Source organism: Vicugna pacos, chromosome 12 (assembly GCF_048564905.1).
Source record: "Vicugna pacos chromosome 12, VicPac4, whole genome shotgun sequence".
Taxonomy (NCBI): domain Eukaryota; kingdom Metazoa; phylum Chordata; class Mammalia; order Artiodactyla; family Camelidae; genus Vicugna; species Vicugna pacos.
The window spans coordinates 22,731,302-22,754,786 of record NC_132998.1 but is presented as its reverse complement, the minus strand read 5'-3'; the positions used below and the strand labels follow the sequence as shown (position 1 = coordinate 22,754,786).

Here is a 23,485-nt window from a genome sequence, read left to right as displayed (position 1 = left end):
GCAAAGATGAGCTCATCCTCTACCGACTAACCATGCTCATTCTCTTAACGATAGTAAAAACAATTCAAAAGAAAAGCAAATTTTAGAAGAAGAAAGTGACTGCCATCAAATTGGTCATTCAGACTCCGAGAAAGTTGACTTACAATTGATGTAAGCCTTGATACTAGATAAAACTAAATATGTGAACATCTGAATAAAGAATTCTTTGCAGCACAATCTGATCTTTGAAATAATAAACCGAGGCTGCTATAAATGACACGTTCTTTCTTCTAGGGCATGTAAATAGGTCAACCTGGAAAAAAATATCATTTCCTCATTGAAGAATGCAGTTATTCAATTAAATGAAGTCCATCTGATATCACTGCCAATAAGACAACCAAAGAAGGTCAGTGCTGAGCCACTGTCAGGGTGTCTTCTAAGATGAGAATGGAGAAGTAAAAGTGCAATTTGGGGCTACTTTGGCAGAACTACCTGTTGCATTAACTCTTATTTAAATATAAACATTTCTTTTGATCTTTTTTACACGTGTGATTTTAAAAAACAAAACAAAACTCACTGTGGTGATAGCGTCAAGCTCCATGGAAATTCTACAAGAGTATTACTGGGGAAAAACCCTTTCCTGGTTGAATAAAGGGATAAGAGAAGACAGAATGAGTATATGCACATCAGTGAGATTCTAGTTTTCTTGCACTGGGAAACTTGGAGAACGAGCTACATTTGCTTCAAAATGTGACTCTCTCTTCCTGAGATGGAGCTCCAAACTGGAACAGGCAAAGAAGAGGCCATGGGGGATGACCGTGTGATATCTGATGTTTTTAAGCTTGCTTGTGAAAATATTAGCCTTTATGTATAGATACGGAAGAACAGATGAGTTAGAAGATGATCATCCATTCTTTTGTTAAAAAAAAAAAAGATATCTTGCTGAGTCTTGAGGAGGCTCCATGTGTAAATCTGGGTTGCCTGGTGCATATGACAAACCAGCAAAGATCAAGTGTACACGGCTCACCTGTACTCCACTCCAGAGGAGCTGGCGAGGCACCTGGAATGACCCTACACATCCTTCTGAAAAAGACTCTAAAAGGAACCTTCTAGAAGAACCACATCCTCAGGTGGTTTCCCTCCTAGGCTTTGCTGTCTGAAAGCAATTTGTTCCCACTGAAGAGAAGAAGGTTAAAATTTCCTGAATATTTTGCCTCATGTCATCAAAGACTTTTGTCTTCACTTTTACCCAACGTGTCTCAGCAAGACAGACAAAGCCTTCATTGAAGTAGCAGAATTTACGTAGCTTTCAGTTACATACATTTTATATCTTTCTATGTTTTATTTATCTTTCTTATTTACATTACACATTTATTAATTTTGGTTCCTCAGTTTGCAAAATATCTTAAAGATGTTCTCTCTTCATAGGTAGTAACTGAGATCTATGAAAAGTATTAAGGATAAATTCTTACTCTTATTCACAACTGGCTAGTGTCAAACACAGACTAAGACCCAACTCCAGTTATACGCATACAGTGAAGAAAGAACAACTGAAAAATCACTACAGATTTGCTTTTGTCCCACTGCCACTTCATTCATTCAGCAAATACTTATTAAACACCCACTGTGGGCAAAGAGCTATACTAAGGTATAGAGAAATAAAAAATGGAATCTCACTTATTATTTGCCATTAATTGGCACACCTCAAACTGCCTTATATTATTACTTATCTTATGTATATAATTTTGAATTCCATAAGGCAGGGACCATGTGTTAAACCCAATGGGTTAACCCTATGAAGTCCCCTGTCTTTACTATTAGACTTACAATAATTTTCTGAGGATGAATATAATGAAATATAACTCAGTAATGTTATAATGATGACATTTATATATATATGCATATATACATTACATATTACACATATATACATTATATGACTAATAAGACACTAACCGTCTACCAAGCTCTCTCTGTAATGCTGTGGGAAATTAAACTTTCTGTCTAACGGATGTGACTCATTAACAATGACATTGGAAGTCTCTCCTCTTCTCTTCTCCTCGGTTCTAATTAAAATAGTACTATTCTTCCCACACCTGACTTCTACAGTGACTATATATAGCTATCTATACTCAGCCTAGATCCAACACAAATAAAATATTTAGAGAAGGAACTACACCTCTTCTGCTGGTAACGGCCCTGTTGGGTTTTCACAGCACTACTCATTTCTAACATGCCTGGTAACAGCACCTGGAGGGCCATGGTGTAGGTACATACAGCCTGAACACACTTCATCTTCACACCAGGTTCACATGGATGCTTTTGATAAGATCGACAGTGTGCTATGGACGGAAAACACAGAGAGGAAGGAGACCTAGTCTGTCGTGTGAAGAAACGTAAACAAACAATTACAGTACACTGTGAATGGAGCTCCCCTCAGGGTGTGTGCAGACTCCTACGATGGCGAAGAGGAGGAGTACCAATTTCAGGAGGGGAAGAGCCAGACCTGAACTGGGGCCTAGGAGACGTGCTGAGATTTGTCTGGATGGAGACGAAGGTAACGAATCCAAGAGCGGAGGTGTGGAATAAGCAATAGGTGCTTCAGAAAAAGGAGTCTTTCTGTGAACAGAGTGAGGACTACACCTGGCGGATGACGAGAGGCAAGATCAGAAACTCAGCCTAATGCTAGAACCAACATAAGACATTAAACCTTTCTCCCTGGGGTGAACGGTCGCCACTGAAGGCGCCCGATAGGACAGCGATGAGTCCTCTGCCTTGGAGATAGCGCTTGCAGGGGTGCTGAGCGTGGTTGGAGAGAGAAGACCAGAGACAGCAGGGGAAACGAGCAGGAAACCAGGGCAAACAGTCCAAGGGAGGGACGATAAGGGCTGTGCAAAGGAAGCAGCAGTGGGAACGGAGGAAAAGAAAACTCAGAACATATGGTGCAGCAAACAAGTGATAGGATACAGTGAGTGCTGAGAATGGAGAAAGAAGGGCGTTAAGGATGACCGGATGAGTGACGGCACTGTCACGTCAGCAAAGAATACAGTCACTGAAACGTTGGTCATAACTGAAATGCAGACGCTCACCAAGCTTACTTAGAATGGACACACGGAAGGAAACGTCGGGGGCCTTGCTCCCAACGTTGGAGATGAGCGACGTGGGAAGGGCAGGCAGAAAGAGAAGCTCCTATCAGATCCGATGAGCTTTCAGATGAGAGAAGAAACGTCTCAGGACAAGGTTTTGCTCCGGGATCCAAGGAGGGAGAGTTTGAAATAGCAAAGAATGGTCAATGTTCAGATATTTCAGCAGAGACATCAGGATGCAGACTGAGACACATCTCTGGGCTTCAGCAGATTAAGTGCCTTCCGTGGGACGAAGGCGGTGGAGGTCAGGTCACTTGTGCCTCAGGAGTGAATGGCAGATGTGAAGAGGTGAGAGTATTTTTCACTCTGCCTCCTGCTGCCTCCCTGACCTTTCAGAATGGCTTCAGCCTACCAAAGACAGGCTGTCCTGCCTCCTTTCGCTATGCCCAAGGGGCCCGCAGCCCCAGAAAGCTATGATGCTGAGAAGCACAAACAAAGCTGCAGAGCACAGACGACAGGTGGTAGGTCCCGGGACAGCAACACGCCAAACAGGGACGTTACGTATATTCTTCAACACCCACGGTTATTCCACTACTCCCGAGCTGTTCTGAGAAAAACTACCCCGATGAGACATGAGCAGACACCTAAACGGAAGAGATTTTTAGGAGATCCTAAGCTCATCTGGCATTGTTCTGTGGAGCTGACAGCCCGAGTATGAACTAAAAATGGGGTATGACTCGGAGAGGAATGCTGCTCTCTAGACCCGAAAAGAAAACCACGCTTCAGGGTCCCCATAGTAAAGGGATATACTAATGGATAAAACACACTCTACCTCATTATTCTTTCACTCTGACACTTTAGATACATACAGAACATTCAAGACTCTCAAGAGAAGGAGGAAAAAAACACCTGAAGGCAAAACTAAAGGTTTCCTGCATCTACTAATGAACTTAAACTCATTTTCCATTTGCACACCAAAGGAGGAAACCCATATAAATGGATTAAGAGGGCCAGAAAGACAGAATCAAGCCAGGGTCAGCGAACTTTCTGTGAAGGGCCAGATAGTAAATATTTTCAGCTTTGTGGGCCAGGTGGTCTCTGTGGCAACGACTCAACTCCGCCCCATGAAGGGGAAGCAGCCACAGACAGGGTGTGAACAAATCTGAGTGGCTGTGTCCCACTAAAACGTTCTTTTTGGATACTGAAATTTGCATCTCATTTGATTTTCATATGTCACAAAATATTATACTATTCTTTTGATTTTTTTCCCAACCATTTAACATAGATAAACCATTCTCAGATTGCAGGCCATGCAAAAAAAGAAAAAACAGGTGATGGGCTGGATTTGGACAGTGGTCCACAGCTTCCTCTGCTAGAAAAACCTCATCCAGGTCAACCTCTTCCATCAGCCTAGATTTAGTGAGTTAGAATTTCTGGGTGTGGAGCCCACTGATCCGTAGAGACCACAGAATTATCTGTTTGACAATTTATAGAAACCCGGTTCTTCAGAAGTCCCAAAGTCTTTTTCACTGTGGCCCCTGGGCTGATCACTCACCCTGATGCTAAGAGTGCAAAGGACAATTAACCTAGGGGCTCTCCATTCAATTCTTCATTCATTCAACAAGTATTCACTGAGTGATCATGGTGTCTCCAGTGCTGCGGGCGATAGTAAAGAAAGCAAAAATGGAGTCCAAATCCTCCAGAGTCTACATCTCCTGGAGACAAGAGACTCATGCCCTGAAGTAATGGTACAACGATTTAAATACAAGTTCACAGAATTAAAAGCAGAGTTCTCAGGTGGCTAATATTTACACCACATGGCTAGAAGGAGGTAAATCTTTTCGCTTTCAAGTTAATCAAAGCGCATGATCACCAGCCCCTGGCATTAGGAAAGTATAAAAATCTTATAAAATGCTAATTAGTTGTATCGTAAATACTTACTTTTAAAAATAATGTTTTAAAGAAGAAAATGATTGTAGCAAATCATTCCAATGCACTGGTCACAAGACTGTACGGCTAGCGATGTGGGCTTCCGACTAAGCCTCTGTGTTTTTTCTGGGTCAGATCAGATCTGGTCAGTCATTCTCTTACTTGAAGTCTTTATGAAGGAAGAGGGTTTCCCATTTCCTATGATGTCCCATCTCCTTAGGCAGGCTGTGCGTGGCCTTCATGACCTATGTTATCACTTACTGTTTAGGCTTGTGGTCCACATTTCACCTCCGACCCGTGTGATGGTCCTAATTTATGCTATCCATCCAAACCACCTGCTCTCACTTGGAAAAGCCCTACGCTTCCCTGCCGCCACAGATTTGTTCCTGCTTTTCACACGGTGTGGAAGGCTGTCTCCAGGAACTTCCTCTTCCAGCTGTCCTGTCAAAATCCCATTTCTTCTTTATTTTAAAATATATTTTTATTGAAGTATAGTCACAGTTTACAATGTTTTGTCAATTTCTGGTGTACAGTGCAATACTTCAGTCATATAGGAACATACATATATTTGTTTTCATATTCTCTTTAACCATAAGTTACTACAAGATACTGAATATAGTTTCCTGTGCTTTATAGCAGAAACTTGTTTATTTTATATATAGTAGCTAGTATCTGCAAGTCTTGAACTCCCAAATTTATCCCTTCCCACCCCTTTCCCCCTAGTAACCGTAAGTTTGTTTTCTATGTCTGTGAGTCTGTTTCTGTTTTGTAAGTAAGTTTATTTGTGTCATTTTTAAAGATTCCACATAAAAGTGATATCATATGGTATCTCTTTCTGGCTTACTTCACTTAGAATTACATTCTCCAGGTCCATCCATGTTGCTGCAAATGCTATTATTTTATTCTTTTTATGGCTGAGAAGTATTCTGCTGTGTAAATACACCACAACTTCTTTATCCAGTCATCTGTCGATGGACATTTAGGTTGCTTTCATATCTCAGCTATTGTAAATAGTGCTGCTGTGAACACTAGGGTGCATGTATCTTTTTGAATTAATGTTCAAAATTCCATTTATTCTTTAGGGCTCAGCTCACAGGGCCATTCATCTTTGTAAAACCTTCTTCATTTTACCCCATTGGAATAAAGGCCTCAGAGATCCTTTTTTTATGATTTACATCTTTATAAGAGCCTACTTTATAAGGCTCTTATAAAGATAGAATAATAAAGCAAGATACTGTTTATAATGCAACCAGCCTAGCTCCTAACCTATAACTGGAGTTCAAAATAAACAGGGTTTCTTAAAAGGTTTTCTTCAAGTGCATGCGTATCTACCCTTAGACTGTTAAGTTTTAAAGGTAAGAACCATACCTTACTCACGTGCTCACAAATCTATTATGTTAAGTGCTCAATAAATGTTCACTAAATATAATCGGACTACTGAGCACCACATTTCTGTAAAGCACAGCCAGTGCTTTTCGAGCCTAAAGCTAAGTCTGAGACGGACTGCAGACTGGAAGATTTCCATGTCTTTCCAATTCGGTGGGCCACGTGGTGTCAAAAGATCATGAGTTTGGGAGCAGGACAGACCTGGGTTCCAGACTCAGTTCTTTTACTCCCTAACTGTGTATCTGTGCAAATTACTTCAGTGTTCTGAAAGTCAGTTTCTTCATGTATAAAATTATGTCAATCAGGGGTCCCTTGAAGGTTTATTTTGAGGTCTCCAGAATAATGCCTAGTATTTGGCAGGCATTTAATACGTACTGCTTATGAATACTAGGCAGGACTGTGTTTAGATGCTCTGTTTATATTACCCAAATTGAGAAAAGATGCTCAACACAGTATATACCGGGGTGGAATGGGAACTGCATTTCTTGACCATTCTTTCCTAAATACATAAACAGAGCAGCAATGTCCAGCCCGTCTTGAGGGAGGGGCAGTGCAACGGAGGGTGATTTACGCTTCCTGAGGAGTCACCCACTGACACCACACACTCTGACTTCCTTCTGATGACCTCAGCCAATAGCAAGAGGGACGTGTGGACCATGACGTCAGATTAGACTTGCGGACCCCAACCGATCAGGTGGGATTTTAAGAGCTATGATGATTACCATCTGCTGGGTAGGGTCCCTGAAATACAACTGTTGTGTTTCATTTTCTAGCCATTGCTGTCCTCTCTCTGAGTTGCTCTGTGATTCACCATGTTCATTCTCTGGTCTTGCTTTGATTTATGTAGGTACATGATAATGGGAGTGACTGTACTCTGTTTCAGATGATGTCTATCCAAACTAAAATGGCCCGGGGAACCCTTTACAAAAATGCATCAAAGTCTATTTGGTATTGAGTTGAGGGAGGAGGAGCATTAGAAAACAGTTCCTAGACTCATACTAGCTGACCATTCCATCAGCTGAATGTTTTGCAAAGGTTTCTGCCTCTTCAGTCAAGGAAGTGTGGCAGCTTACGAATGTCACGCTCTTAAAATATATAATATAGGAAATCAGTGGTGACCTATTAGATTCACTTGTACATGATGGGTTGGCGGTTTGGGGCAGCATTAGCATTTTTAATATGAATGTCTGTAAGTTGGATTTTGGCACAAATTCTTTACTTAATTTCCAATTTCCAAATGCCATGATTCCATTATTCTATTGAGAATCACCGATTACAAAACCACTAATCACCTAGTTAATAACATTAAAATTGATGCTAGCATTCCTGTAGATTCTAATGAGGATTTAGGTGAAAGAGCTAAGTGAGAACAAGCAACAGGGGTACCACCTGGGTTTTCTGCCATCTCACCACTTCACAAAGCATCATTTTGAAAGTACTGAATTAGACAAGAACCATAGAGAAAAATCGCAAAGAAAACCTTGCTTCAATTTTCCTCCATATTCAAGGTGAACGGTGCTTCGGCCCCAGACGATGTGACATTGCCTCAGTTCTCCCTTCCCTGTTTCACGTTCAGACACAGCCAAGGCTGAAAGGCAATCTGACTCCTCCCTGATCCTAGTGGACTGCTTCCAGGATGATCATTTAGTTTTCATTCTTCATGTGCTCTTTAAAACCACCCACTGCTGGAGCAGCTCTTTGACATGTTCTAAACTCTAAGCACAAATGAAAATGGCATTTTGGAAAAAAAAAATGAAGCCTAGAACAAAGAAGTCAGAAACACGACACTGTAAGATCAGGCACTTATCTGCACGGCAAGTGTAAAAAGCTTTGGGCTCAAAGAACTTAGCAATTTAACCACTAGTTTTCTCCTGAGATTGCACTGTCACCAGAGATCGTTACATTTCCAGGGCCTCAACAGAGTGCTCTTCTTCCAAGGAGAGCAACAGCAGAAGGTTACTGGATATTTGTTCCTTCTCAGATGCAGAGAGTCTTTTGTGAGCAATGTTGAAGGGAGAAAGTGCTCAAAAAGGAGTTGACTTTGGAAGACAAAAGGGAAAATTCTACGGGTGCCCATGACATCTGTTTCCACCCTGTGCTGTGGCCAGTGGCAGAGTGGAAGGCCAACCTTTCATCAGTTTAACAACATGGCGCCCAAGTCCCTCATTCAAGCTCTTGGTAAACACTGCTGGGGAGTGACCAGGGACTTCAGGGAACATATAAGAAAGAAACACCGGAAAAAAAAAAAAAAAAGAAAAGAAAGAAACACCACATTCTTGCCCTTAAGGTGATTCCAGTCTTGTTCAGGTGACAAGCTTTATGCATGTTAATTCAAATCTTTTCCTCACCTCCTTCAAAACTTCACCCCAAATTCTCCTTCTGCAGGCAGCCTTACTGACTAATGGCTCACGCCTCAATGATGTGTTCCCCACAAGACTCGTATCCTCCCCTTTTACACAACTGGAACTTGGCAGAAGTGTTCTTCAGTTGACTCCTGTGTGCTCAGGCCAACTGATTTGTCAGCATCATGAGGACAGGGTTTTGGTCTTCTCTTTCCTTTGTGTCTGTTCACAGTAATTGGTTCTGTAGCTTAAGCCTAATAAACACTCACTCGGGGAGGACGGGCCAGCCAACTCCGACTCCTGCTCAGACACCATTCCAAGTGTGCTGGCTCCTGGCTCTCCCTGTAACAGATTAAGTTCCTGGAGGCTTCCCTTCCTGAGAAGGTCTCCAGGTTTTCATGCTGCCTTTGTCTCTAAAGGCAAAGATGCTCTCAACAGAGGAAGACGCTGGAAAACAACTGAGTGCCTTGGTGGGCTCGACCTCTGCTCATCACCAAAACAGGACAAGTGGCTGCTTCTGTACACAGTTGGTGCCTGCCATTAACCACAATCGAGAACACCAGGACAATGGCAGGGTCTCAATTCTCAGTGTCAACATTTTTTGCTATAGTAGCTAGTAATTTAACTCGTAACTAAGGAGTCTCAGGGACCTTTTTCTACTCCTTTCCTCACAAATTCTGTTTCCTCTTCTACTATGTTCTTCTATGTTCTCTACTACGTTGAAGTGTTTAGAAACCGGAAAACCAGAACTAATTTCTCCTCCCCCATCCCTACAGCCTCTCTCCCCCTATCCCCTCCATCTATCTCATTTCTACAGGGAAAGCAGTAGTAGAAAGAACAATTTGACTCAGATGGGTTAAGGGGGCACAATGCCGAGCAGTGCTGAGATACGCGGACTACGTCTCAGCTAAGTACTAGCAGTTTTTCTTTCTCAGTTAGCACCGCTAAAAAGAAGAGCAACTATTTTTATTAATGATTGCTTTGATTGCTTTCTTAAATCTGTGCTGAAGAGTGGAAGGTGGGCTAAGGTGGGAGAGGTAATATTTATTTCACTTTGAAGCTTACAAATAATCACATAGGTATCACAGGAAAAGGAGATAGAATGAAGCTGCTCACCTTTTACCTGCTTCTTATGATACCTGTAGCACATCCTTGGGTGTTCTGCCTATTGCATTCCTCATAACCCAGAGGATAAGAAAAATAAAGCTCAGGTAGCCCCTCCTGACATCCCCCTCCCATCTGTTGTTAATGCCGGCCAGCAGGTCTACCAGCTGCAAGGCTGGCTTCTTGTCATCTGGGGCTCTAAGTTCGCATAGCCCCTCCTCCATGATGGCCACCCAGATTGTCCGGAGCTAAAGCAGCCTCCCCGACTCCAGTCCTCTCCATTACATCATCACTCTTAGAAATGATAGTCTTTATTTTTGAGGAACTAGACCACTGTTCATAGTCCTTCTTTGGAATGTAAGACACATGAGCGCAGGCGCCTGGAGGTGCTCACCAGTGCATCCCCAGTATCTGGCCCAGGGCCCAGGACTAGCACTGATGTCGTACATGTTAGCTAAGTGAGTGAACAGACCTCCTCAGGGATGATTCTCAGTTTCCATTCTTTCACCTACATCTGTGAACTTGTTTTCTTTTCGACATAAAAGACATAAAGGAATTACATATTTGATGTGAGTCCCTAGATTTCATACATTTGATTCCTCATCATTTTACCAATAATGACATTTTGAATATTAGTGAGAAATAGATGGGAACACAGATGTTTAGAGCGAGTGTCTTCCTATCTCGACAATGGAGAAATGGAAAAATGCCACTCTGGTGCATTCTGTATTGTATTTCCATTCAAACTGGAAAACTTTAAAAAGTTTGGGGACTAACTTAGATTTAAATTTAATATAATGGGGGAGGGTACAGCTCAGTGGTAGAGTGCATGCTTAGCATGCACGAGGTCCTAGGTTCAATCCCCAGTACCTCCACCAAATAAATAAATAAATAAACCTAATTACCTACCCTCCCCCAACCCCCCAAATTTAATATAATTATTTTAAAATAACAGCTATAATATTTTTGTGCATATGCATTTAATTAATATAGTGCATTCATTTCTACCTGTAAACGTTTAGTATAAAAAGTTCACCTTCATGAAATCAAACAAAAATACACTAATGTGCAAAAGAGCTAAAGTGAATAAAATACACCCCACTATTTCCAACTGCAAATAAATGAGCTAAGGAATATGGGCCACTGACAATTTTATGCTGGTGTTCAAGTGGCCATTGCACATGCCAACAAAAGGAAAATCTACTATGTGTGTTAAATGTAAACACCATAGAATCATTTGTAGGGTGTCCTAGGGAAAAAAGGATATGTGAACATTACAATATAACATTAATGTCATTAATTTAAAGCTTTTTTTCTAATATGTTAAATATTTCCATGTATTAAAAAATGAACATTGCAATTAATATAGGAAATCTAGTGATCTCTGCCAAGTGCAAGGTGACCACGGGCTACCTACAAAAGAGCTGACGATGGAGTCGGTAACACCACAGGAGATTCCAAAGAGGTGCAAGAAAATGCCATTATTTTCCTAATAATCATAATTCTGTTGCTAGCTAGGGAATTTCTGACTTACGAGCACTGCTCAATTAAATTAACCCGTGAGTCAAAATTATCGTCTTGGCTGCTATGTGGCATTCTTCAAATCTCTTCAAATCCCTTGCTTAAGTTTGCTTTTCTGAAAAGCACTTACCCACCGCTCTGGGGTGTTATATGAATGAGGGACCCCGGAGCCCACAGAGTGGAAGCATGGCCAGCAGGTTGGAAGCTAATAAGCACAATGGAAGCGGGGTCTACTTAGTTACCATGGATACCTCAGATAGAAAGGCTTCCTGTTCGAGGTGCTCATCAGCTGCTACTAGCACAAAACCCTACACGCTTCTTGGCCCCAAATACGGTCATAAATGCTGACTGCGCATACATAAGATGCATGGAACTGTTCTAGGACTGCCACGGTGCAGGGAATTGTATGTTTCCTTCCTTCAGTGTATTTGCGTATTCCATTTTCCATCTGGACAAGTTAAAGTTTTGTTCTGCAACTAGCTTTACAGAACTAGCTTTATAGAATAGAGCCCTTCTGTTGCGTGACTGAAATGGCTCAGCCAAACTGGGGCACAAGTGCAAATCTTGTGCAGAGCCATCTTACCTAGACACATCGCACACCCTCCGAGAGGTGTGAAAACCTCCTGCTGTCTGCTCAGGGTGGGGGTCGCAACTACTGTAGCCTGAAGGCAAAGTCCACTCGCGGGTCAGAGAGACTGCCTTGAGCGCAAACCCTGTTGTCCCTGACCCTTATGGTCCCATTCATGTGAAAACCTTTCAGACCTTTTCTTGCGAATGAGTCCCAATTCACAACTCACTTCCCCATCATCTGATCCATGCAAAGAATATCATTATGATTTTCTGTTTTTGTTTTTGTTTTTTTTTGTCTTTGAAATCTAACGATCCTTACTGCTAAGGCTGTCAGTTTAATCAACACCCTGGGGACATTTCACTCTTCTTTACAGATGTTCACTTCATGTCTCAGAAAGGAAGGTGAAGTCGCTGGGGCCAGCGCTTGCACTTGGGTCCCATTTTGCTAAATGGTTTCGGTAAACCAACAAAAATGCTCCGCTCTGCAAAGCTAATTGCACAAGAAAACTTTTCCAGATGGAAAATGGGATGTCACAGAGAGGAGTTAATGATCTGACCTCCAAAAGGATTCTCCTTGGTCTCATTCCCTAGCTGTCCCTGAGTGCTGATCGCATCACCAGGATGTGGGCTTTGCTGTCGTCCGTGCTGTGTGTATTCCAGGGAGCTGGTGGAGAAGTCAGTTACCATGAGCTGAGCGTGGGCAAGGAAGGGGCCGGGGAATCGACATAGGTTCTGTGTGTACGGCGGGGCTGCTGGTCCACAGACCATCGCTCACAGCTGACCACCTATTGTATCTCCTTTGTGTGCAATGGTTCCATATTCCCTTTCTGTTCCACTTTATGCATCACTTATTTCCCCACATTTCTGGAAATCTTTATCCACAGCCATGGCTTCAACTGCTACCACGAATGGACCTCATATCTTTATCTGCAGTTCAGCTTTCTCTTCCAAACTCCATCCATACATAACTAAGAATGTGAGTATCTCACCTCTACTTGGAACTCTAAACCCATTCTTCTCCTTCCTGGGTTTTTCCCTCTTAGTTAGGAGCATGGCCATCCTACAAGTGACCCGTGCCTCTAGTGCTTGACACTTCACACTTTTTAAATGTTTGGAGCACTAGAGATGTCTAACAACTGACTTCCATTTTGTGCAATCAAGCAGATTAATTGTTCTAAAACAGTATTTTAAATGCACTTTAGGGAATAGTTTTGCCTCAATTCCTGTGTTATATAAAAATGTAGAAGTACTTAAAATATGTAAGTCTGTTGGTAGTCGTGGTGGTGGTACTGACTGTGGGAGGCTGGGAGGGAAGTGCGTAGAGATAAACCATTTTCTGTTGTTTGAAGTTGTGTGTGTGTGTGTGTGAGAGAGAGTGCATGTGTGCGTTTTTGGTACGTTTGTTGTAAGAGTCTGAGAAAAAGTAAACATTCAATCTTATTCTTTCGTTATCACCCTTTAAAATCTAAAGTCTCACTGTGGAATTAGGAACATGCTTGTGCACAAATCGATTCAAAAAATATGTTGGTATGTTAAATTTTAAAGTACAGTCTATTCAGAAAATAGTCACAATCTTCTTTACTGAATTTGCTCAAAGATTTTATCATTTTGTTTACCATGGACATATACGGTGCTTCAATTAAATACACAGAGTATCTAGAAGGTAGATAAAAGGTACAAATTTCCAGCTGTAAGTCATGAGGGTGTATTGTGCAGCAGAGCAACTATAGTTAAGAATACTATATTGCATATCTGAAAGTTGTTAAGAAAGTAAATCTTCACAGTTCTTATGACAAGAAAAAAATTCTGTAACTATGGGGTGACAGCTGTTAACTAGATTTATTATAGTGATCACTTTGCAATATATACAAATACCGAATCATCATGTTGTATATCTGAAATGAGTATCACGTTGTATGTCAAGTATACCTAAAGAATTAAAAAACAACTAAAAAAAGAAAAAGAAAGCTAATTTATTTTCTGAATTCAGTGCACCACAGATACAGAAAGAAGATTAAAAATAATAAATATATTTGCATACGGGTCCTGCTACATGGAACTCTGCCCATCCCTATCAAAAGTGCTGTTTCTTTAAATGATCGTTTTTTTTTGAAATCAGTTAAAGGCATCTTCTTTTTTGGATTAAAAAAAATTTACTATATATATATATTTTTTTAATATGGGGGGGTAATTAGATGTATTTATTTACTTACTTACTTATTTTAACAGAGGTACTAGGGATTGAACCCAGGCGTGCACTCCACCCCTGAGCTAGACCCTCCTGCCTTTCTGGCTTTTACTTGGAGGAAAATTCCCCAAAGTAGACGCAACTCTTTCCAAGAGCACAGAAGGGCGTGCCACCATGTTATCAATACTGCGTTTGCTAAAGAACGTCATCTTAGACTGTGTCCCTGGCCGAAACTTGGCCAGATTTTCTACATTTTGTTATCTTTGCAGGTATTTCTCCAACACCTGCTTCTAAGTCTACTTTCTACTTTGCAATCTCACTGAACGCAGTAGTAGAGCTGAAGTCACTTATGATTATGTTTCCACGTACTGGATCCAAGAGATTAACAGTGGCGTGACTCCTCAGGGTACAGTAATTAATGACATAATACTGTGGACATATTTTTTTAAGAAAGGTTCCAATCACACAGTTTTAAGGAGTCATCTTGTGGGAAAGACATAAGTAGCCTAGCCATCTGCTCTTTTTTATTTCATACAACAAATACGTCTGAAGCCACTCCTGTATACCACCATCCTAGGTTTTGAAGAAAATGTAAAACACGTGGTACCTCTTCTCAAAGAGTTTACAAAACTGGTAAACAAAGACAAGAAATCTTCAAAAAGTATCAATACAAGAGAAAATGGGTCATGGTGTATGCAAACAAGGCATGAACAACGCGTCTTCGTGTTCTAGGGGTGAGACAGCCCACTTTGGACCAGGAGAGTCAGGGGCTGCTTCATAAAGAGTGGCGTTTAAACCGAACTGGGAAGCTTCAAGAAGATTTTCAGCAGTTGGACGTGGGAGAAAGAGATTCCAGTGAAAGTGAAGGTGAGAAAGTGTCTGTCTTGTTCATGGAATAGGAAGCTTATTCACTGGGCTACGTGTATGTGAGGAAAATGGTAAAAAGAGAGCTAAATAGTTCTATTTATGAGACCTGAAAAATTTATAATTTATTCAGCCACTAATTAGAAGCTATTGGCAGTTTCCAAACAGAGGAATAACCTGAAAGAACAATCTGGAGGCAACCTAAGAACACAAATGTAACAAGACTAGGGGAGTCACAAGCTGCGTGTATGTAAAATTCAGGCAGACTGCAGGAAGAGGGATCATGGGATTTACCCTCCCACATTAGACGCTTCGGGGACGGGCAGGGGGGCTACTGGTGGTTACACTGGACCCACAGGCATAAACTGGGGCTGTACCGGAAAAAAACATGACATATAATCATCTTTATTACGAAGCACTTGTGTGGCCTTTTAAGAGATAATGGTTTTCTGCTTTATAAAGTACCCTGTTTAGAAATGATTTTAACATTAACTTTTTGAGAAATAAAATGACACTTTTTTTTTTGCAATACCTCAAAGCCATAAAGTCAGGAAAATCCACAGACGGCTTACTCAGGGTTGAATCATGAATTGTCTATTCACAGTCACACAGAAAACCCTGGTTTTTCTACTCTGTAAGCTCTTCGAGGACGTGGAATTTGTTTTCTTGATCTCTGTACTTCGTCCAGGTCCAAGTAAAGTGGCTTGCATATAATAGCTATTTGATTTTTGTCATGTTGAATTAGGCAAGAGACCAAAGGCAGAATATGACAAGATTTGAGCTGAAGGGCATTAGTCTCCTCCAGGGGCATGCGGCAGTCAGAATGGAATTGATACAAGAGACTGTGGAGGCAAAGCAAAGACATAATGGATACAAGGTGCCTGTGCTGTCCAGTCCGGTAGCCACCAGCCACATGTAGCTATTGACACTCAAATTAATTAAAATGAAATCAAACCAGATATTCAGTTCTTCAAAAGCACTAGCCACATTTCCAGTGTTCAAGAAGCGTGGCTAGCGGCTACCATATTGGAGGGCACAAATATGGAACATTTCCATCATCGCAGAAAGTTCCGTTGGGCAAATAACTGGGAGAATCCTAGCACCTTCAAAAAAAGTGAAAAAAAAAGCAGAGTGGTGGGTGTGAGAGGCAAAGCAACATCAAAGCTTTCCATGGATGGCAAAAGTTGAGACAGAGAGGAGAAGCAGAGTGGGGACCCTTGAAGACCTTTGACAAAGCAGGCTCAAGAAGGAGTGATTGCAAACGAGTTTACCTACGCGAACAACTACTTGGAGGCTGTAAGTCAACCTGGTGAATAAGGAAAGAAGTGGGACAGGGACTTGAGGACCAAACAGGACAAGACTTCTTAGCTTGATTCTTACTGATTTTAGCACAGATCCGTGTCCTGAAATTTTTCAAATCCCCTACCAAACCTGGTCTGTATCTGAAGCTTGATAAACGTGGAGAGCAACTAACTGGTGAGACAGATAAAAATGGTTCACAAGCCTCATGCTTGGACGATGCTGTCCACATTTCTCCACCAGGGCAAGAATAGCAAAATTCCAGGACTGTCAAGGTTTTCCCTTTCATGACTTTAAAAATTGTTTCTAGGTTAGCTTTGTTAATAATTGAGATAAAAATAATGCCACCAGCCAGTTGATTAAGATCAGAAGGCGAAATGCAAAAAAAGCTAGCTTTTTAAAAGTATCAGAAAGGGGCACGGTGAGCAACCTTTAGACACGTTGGTTTCATTTTAAGAAGTTTTGGGTGTGTGTTCTGTGTTAACGGGTTCCCTAATTGCAATATTTAATATGCATTAAAAAAAAAACCCTGGAATGCTGAAAAACTAAGCTGTGCATTGCTCTCTTGTGGATTCACTGTGTAAAAGTATAACTATAAGGCTGCCTCTTATACAAATGACAGAGAAAAACCAAAGAAGCACAGCCAATTATTACAGGGTTTAAAAAAACTTCTTGCAGTGTTTTATTCCAAGAGAAAAAAGTATTACCACAAAAATGGAAAATAAACTCTTTTTTCCCCCTTCAGCTCACATGTGAAACCTGAGTATTATTTGAAGTTGATAACAGAAACTGGTGTTTCCAAATATGTCAGTGAACACAACGCTTTTACTCCTTAAACTGATGTAAAACTTACCGAGTCAAGTTTTCTTTCTTTGAGCGGGAAAGGTAGAGAACTGTAAAGTCAGTTATAAAACATATGGAATACTGAAGGATGAGTCAAACAATCTGACTTACTATTGTATGTATACAGCTTCATTTTCTCGAATTAGTACATGCCATTGGAAACTGCATCAACCCATAAAAATAACTCATAGGCCTATTATGTTTTTCCATTTTAAGCTTGTAATAGCAATAACGACCTCAGCAAAAGACATTTCCTTAGAATTAATGGCTGGCTGGGAGGCAGAGCCAAGGGCCACTGGTTCCTCCCAGCTGGTCATTAATCCTCAGGAAATGCCTGCACCTCCATCATTATTGCTAAAGCACCATTATAGAAAATTCTCACAGTTCTAATATATGGAAATTTGAGGCTATTTTGCAAGCCCAAGGTATTCACGTTCGTTAATAGGCCACCACTGAGCACAGAGGACGTAATTATCAAAACGGCAGAAGGGAAAATGTTGTTCTCCGAGGTCTGTAAGATTATAGGAAATGGGGACTAGCCTTATGGGAAGAAGTATATTTGAGGCTGAAAGACATCAATTTAAAGGGAGATTTAGAATCACATACATAAAAGTCAATAAAAGACACAGCATTCATTCCCATTACTTGGTTTAAAAATACTTGGTTTTTAAAAGGTACAAATTAAAGTTATATGGGCATTTCTTCCCAAACTGATCAAATAATGCTAAAGAGAGTGAGGTCAGAAAGAACGTTTATGAACGCAAACGGCCGTATTCCACGAGGCGAGTTCAGGGGAATGCATACGCTTAAAAGTGCTGATTGCGAGTAGGATTTCTTTCTTTGTAATGTTTTACCTAAAAATTGTACACACACCATGAAATATTTGATAGCAAGCATTTTGTTCTAGACTTTATTATCAAAAACAATTTTTTTTTAAATTTGGGGTTTTTTAAGTCTTAGCTAGAGGCTTAGCACATGCAAACAATCATCTTATACCTGAAAATAAGATCAAAATAATAAACAAATACAGTGCTAATGCTCTGTGACATAGTTTTCAATTCTCTAAAAAATACTTTTACTGGCTTCCAGGCTAAGAGGCAAATGAAAATTAGGTGTTTTCAGGTCTATTCAGTCCCTCCTTTAAATAAACAGGAGGATCCAACAAATGGTTTCAAAGCAGGGAATTAATCCAAAAATCACACCCAAAACAGTCTATAAATTCTTTTCAATGTGTTATTGTAACAAACTACAAATGTTGGATATGATACTTTACACTTAATGAAATTCACTGCAGGTTCTCATTGTGTGTTACAAATACCTGCCTGGCTCTAAATTTTTGAAGTTTTGAAGCTAATGAGACCTGTTATAAATTGAATTGTGCTCCCCCAAGACATGTTGAAGTCCTAAACCCTTGTGTATCTATAAGTGTGACCTTATTTGGAAATAGGGTCTTTGCACTTATGATCAAGTCAAGCTGAGGTCATTAGGGGAGGTCTTAATGAAATATGACTGGGAAGAAACACACGGACACACAGGAAGAATATCATCCAGCAAGAGAGGGAGAGATTGAAGTGATGCACCTAAAAGCCAAGGAACATCAAGGATTTCCAGCAATGCCAGAAGCCAAGGAAAAAGCATGGGACAGATTCTCCCCTAGAGCCTTCAGAGAGCGCAGGCCTCTGCTGACCCCTTGATTTCAGACTTTCGGTTTCCACAACCGTTAGAGAATCGACTTGTGTTGTGTTAAGGCACCCAAGTTCATGCAGCCCTAGGAAACGAATCCAGGATCTGAAGGAAGAGGTTCGTCAGAAGAACTGTCAACACTACGAATGGAAAACCAAGGAAAGACAGGTGGCGTGACAGGAAGCTGGTGAAACAGCAATGGACCAGGAGTCAGGAAACCTGGTTCTTGTCCCAGCTAACGAGGCTGAGTGACCTTGAGCTGGACACTTAATTGTTCTCAACTTTCATTTTGTCACCTGCGGAATATGAGAGAATTCAACCACTTCATCCTAAACGTAATTCAACCTAAACGTAAGTCTAGGGTGGCTGTCGAGTAGATCGAGCACACGCAGACCAACATTTTCAGACTTCACAAAGACCTCTCCTCTGGCCTCGCTCAGACAAAGCCCCGGGGACAGAGAACAGGACGCTGGAAGCAGAAGCACAGGCTCCCATTTCCCCCTTCCATGGTCACACCAGCCGTCTGACCACAATTGTTTTGATCAAGCCAGGCCCAAAGAAGTTCGCTATGGAAGTAATAGCACCTGTCCTGTTAGTATTTTAAAACGCTTTCTTTTCACATATAGTCTTTTCTGCCCTTCCAAGATTTTCAAAATGTCTCCAGCTGATTCAAAAGTAAGCTTCTGTTTGTATAAGATCATTGTAACCATCCAAAATAAAGAACGTCACTTGTAAGTCACGATTTTTTTTTCCCCCATTTTACTTTGCCGATAGGAAAAGTATTAGTCCAAAGAGGAAAAGAAGCACTTTATATGCTGTGACACAGGTGGGATTTAGGCTCCAATAAGACAGTGGCAACAAAGACAGTAAACGTATTCGCTACCTGGTTGCCACAGTGATCAGATTTATAGCTTTTGGCTCATTGGTTATCCTGTCCCAACATCATCATCATCATCATCGATCTTGGTCATCTGATCAAACACCCAGATTCCAGGAGTGGAACACAACTGACCCTGGTCCTTCTCTAATTTAACATCCATAATTTGAGCTATTGCAAATCCAGTTTTTCTCAGACTGGAATACAGACTGGAGACACTTAGCTGGTGAGGCAGCCTGCCCATCTGCTTAGCTGTTTGCACCTCAGTACACTTTTGCTCTGTGTGTGTGTGTGACAGACAGCTACAATTATCATTTCTTTTAAATTAGGGAACGTAATGCCATTGAGCCATTCTCGAATGTGGATATTCCTCAAAGTCTCAAGATAACAGGACTCTACGGGGCCAGACAACCAGAGTACAACTCACAGGACATTTCCCCTAGTGAATATCTGTCCTTGTGGACACTTAAAATCTGTGTGAAACAGATTTCCAGGGGGAAAAAGGCATCTATCCACAACCTCAGGTCTCTGGAGACACGTTTCAGTCTATCCCAAGAGAGCAAACAGGTACTCAAGTCAGCCTGCTGTACGTGGCCTCGGGAAAACAGGTGTGTTATACGCCTAGGCCACCTCTTTGCTTCCTGGCCTCTGAAATTGGCAGAACTCTCAACACAGTACAAAAGCATAAGTTACTCCAGGCGAGTAGTCAGCTGTGTGCCAAGCCCACCTATGATTTGGCCTGGGCCAGCCAGTCCTTTCTAATGAGGGAGTGTGAAAGAGTAACTGCACAGCCACAGACAGGAACCATGGGCCAGATTTCCACTCTCCGCCTCCCTCCAGCCACACAAGGTTCTTGTGTATTTAGAAGCGAAGGCACATCTTAATGTCTGTCATCACGGGTGTGCTGAAAACTCTCATGTAACTTCCAGTCCTAAAAAAAAAACACCTCTGGTGGTGGGCACAAGAATACACAGGTGGTAAAATTAGGCAGGGCTTAAAACACACACACACACACACACACACACACACAAATGTGTACACACGAAAGTGGGGAAGTGTGAATGTGAGAGGTGGGTCGTGCTCAGATCACGTCCTAGCTGAGAGGCTGTCCTATAGTTTCACAAAATGCCACCACTGAGGGGAAACCTGGCAGAGTTGTCCAAGGGGGTTTTCTGTATTATTTCTTACAACTGCATGTGAATCTGCAATTATCTGAATTAAAAAGAAAAATAGGATATATTTGCTGGAATTTACGTAAAGGAGAAAGGGCAAAAAAGAAAAGTTTTTATTAAAAAAATACATACATATGTAAGGCTATCAGAAGCTTCCTTTCTAGTGTGACGGTTTTCCTATTTAGAAATTTGGAAACAATGTGGGGGGGGCCTCCCTTCTGACCTTTTTCGGGGGGAAGAGGGAGGTTAATAAAATCCCAACAATGTTGGTAGAATACAAAGTATCTCAAAATATGTACCCCCGTCAGCTATTTTTTGTATACCGAATACTTTCAAAATGTCACACTGTTATCCATAGTTTATCAATTGTGCATTAAGTTAAAACTCATGAATTCCGGAAGAGATCTTTTTATGATTCATGAGCATGGGAAGCCTGCTGTAAACCCAATGCAATCATCTTCCCTAGACTAACTAAAGCATCTGGAATTACATTCCCACACATCTGCCTCAGCTCTCACTGTGGATTTTAATTGGGGAGTCAAAGGCTATGGTGGTGTTCTCAAATTTGGACATTCCTATTTGAGGTCCAGAGAGAGACAGGAAAAGTCACTAAATTTATTGAGCGCTTACTATGTGCCAAGCACTGTGTATTGAGCTGCTGAGACCAGGAAGGGTGGGACCCGTGTGTGGTGAGGGTACAGGCTCATGCCCCAGACATGACATCACACCACCACTCTGCCCACTCAGAATCACTGACTTAGGAGGCCAAAAATGATTACATGATTCCATGGCTAAGGTCACAGACAGCCATGGAGGAAAGGGCCCCAGAAAAGCAGCATCTACAAATCCTAAATGGACAGCTGGGTCACTGTGGCTAGTTTTATTGGAATACAGAAACGTGTAAAGTAATCAACAGGGCTATTTAACCAAATTCCACTCTCTACTACTCAAACTTAAGTACTTTGAGCCTCATAATTAAACTTGAGACAAAACTGAATTGAGGCAACAAAATAAAAGGATTACTACCATATAAATATGGGGAAAAGTTCTTATTTCTACAAACTCTAACTTGTATACTCAACAGATTTAAAAAATGAAACCAACAGAACATGGAAATATTCCCTTAAACCTTGCTGTGTCCCCTGCTGCCTGGGATCCCTGTAATCTCCAAGGTCACTTCCACTCTAATAAGCAATCTGCAAAGTCCCAAAGTTCCCTTCTGGTTCAGACGAGTTTGACCACGCCATTCTTCCGTTGGGAACTTGGCAGCGACTTTCTCAGGTCTAACAGTCCTCTCCTTTCATGTCCATCACTGGAGAGATCTTCGCTGCTCATTTACCCCTCCTGGGTCACTTCACGTCTTTATTCCCACTTGGACCACCTGGACCTCTCTTTACTCACCTCACTCTGCTTATTGATTCAGTCCCTCTGCACACAAACTCAATCCCTGTAATGTGGGAACTGTTTTAATACGTGTCTGTCATACATCTGAAAGTTGTCAGTTTTCACCTCCTAACCATAAGAGCCGATGAAAGTGGAAATGGAAAAAGAGCAAATGCCTCATAACTGCTACGCAGAATGAGAGTGAGGCTGAGGACGGTGACCCATGTTTTTAAAGTTACGGAAATAACAAGACCAGTTTCACTCCCACTGTTGTAAAGTAGTGAACGTTAACTGCTGAGTATCTTTTCGTCTATCACCTTATAATTGTGTGGCGCTTTGTGACTTATAAATTATTTTTTATGTTATCTTCACTTCAAACCAGAGAGGAAGGCACAGATGATATATTATCGCCACCTTACGTATGTGCAAACAGGCTCAGGGATGTTAAGTGACTCGTTCAAGGTCAAATAGCTAGAAATTCATTAAGTCGGGAAACAAGTCAGAGACATCTTTCATCGCAAACCTAGCATTCCATCCACCACACCATCTGCAGTCTCATTTAGAACCATGATTAGTGGACTAAAGAAAAACAGGACATAGAAAGATCTGGGCATGTTACTGTGCAAAAAGGAAAAGCGGACTTAATAAATTCTCACAGGTTTTAACAATAATGATACAGGATACCAGACTTTAAGCCTTTACCAGGAACTGGACAATTTAGCTAAAACTACAAGGGAAGAATTATTAGCCTCATGTTACAAAAGAAGACATTTAGGCTCAGAGAGGTAACAACGGCCGAAGGTCAGTAAGTGACGAGGTACTCAAACCCAGATCTGTTAGGACCCAACGTGTGTGTACACATCCCGCTGCCCCAAGTGGAAAGGTTTATTTTGAAAAGGGACCTACCAGATGTTCTCTATCACCATTAAGAACAAGACAAGAGGAAATGAACTGAAAACCGTATAAGGAGAAATTTAGGTTGAACGTCTTAAGACCCTCCTGTCACAGGCGGGGTGATTAAACTTGCACACCATTACCAAGGGTACTCATGAAATCTCCTTCCTAGACAGCTTTCTCACATTTATAAAAATTTTCTACCAAAGATACTTTCAAGGCTGTTAAGTAAATCAATCCACAGGTTTTCTCGGACTCAAAAACCTCATAAAAAGATAAAACCACAAACTAAGACACCTACATTTTCACACAAGTTCAAAAAGCTGTGTTTGCCTTATGGATATAAAATGTCCGCTTCTCAAATG

General features: G+C 41.3%; 1 protein-coding gene across 1 annotated transcript in view; it reads right to left on the bottom strand.

The window, feature by feature from the left end:
• The window catches only part of HMGA2 (high mobility group AT-hook 2), a 127,547-nt gene that overhangs the window by 78,354 nt on the left and 25,708 nt on the right, over positions 1 to 23,485 (bottom strand). The window lies entirely within an intron of this gene.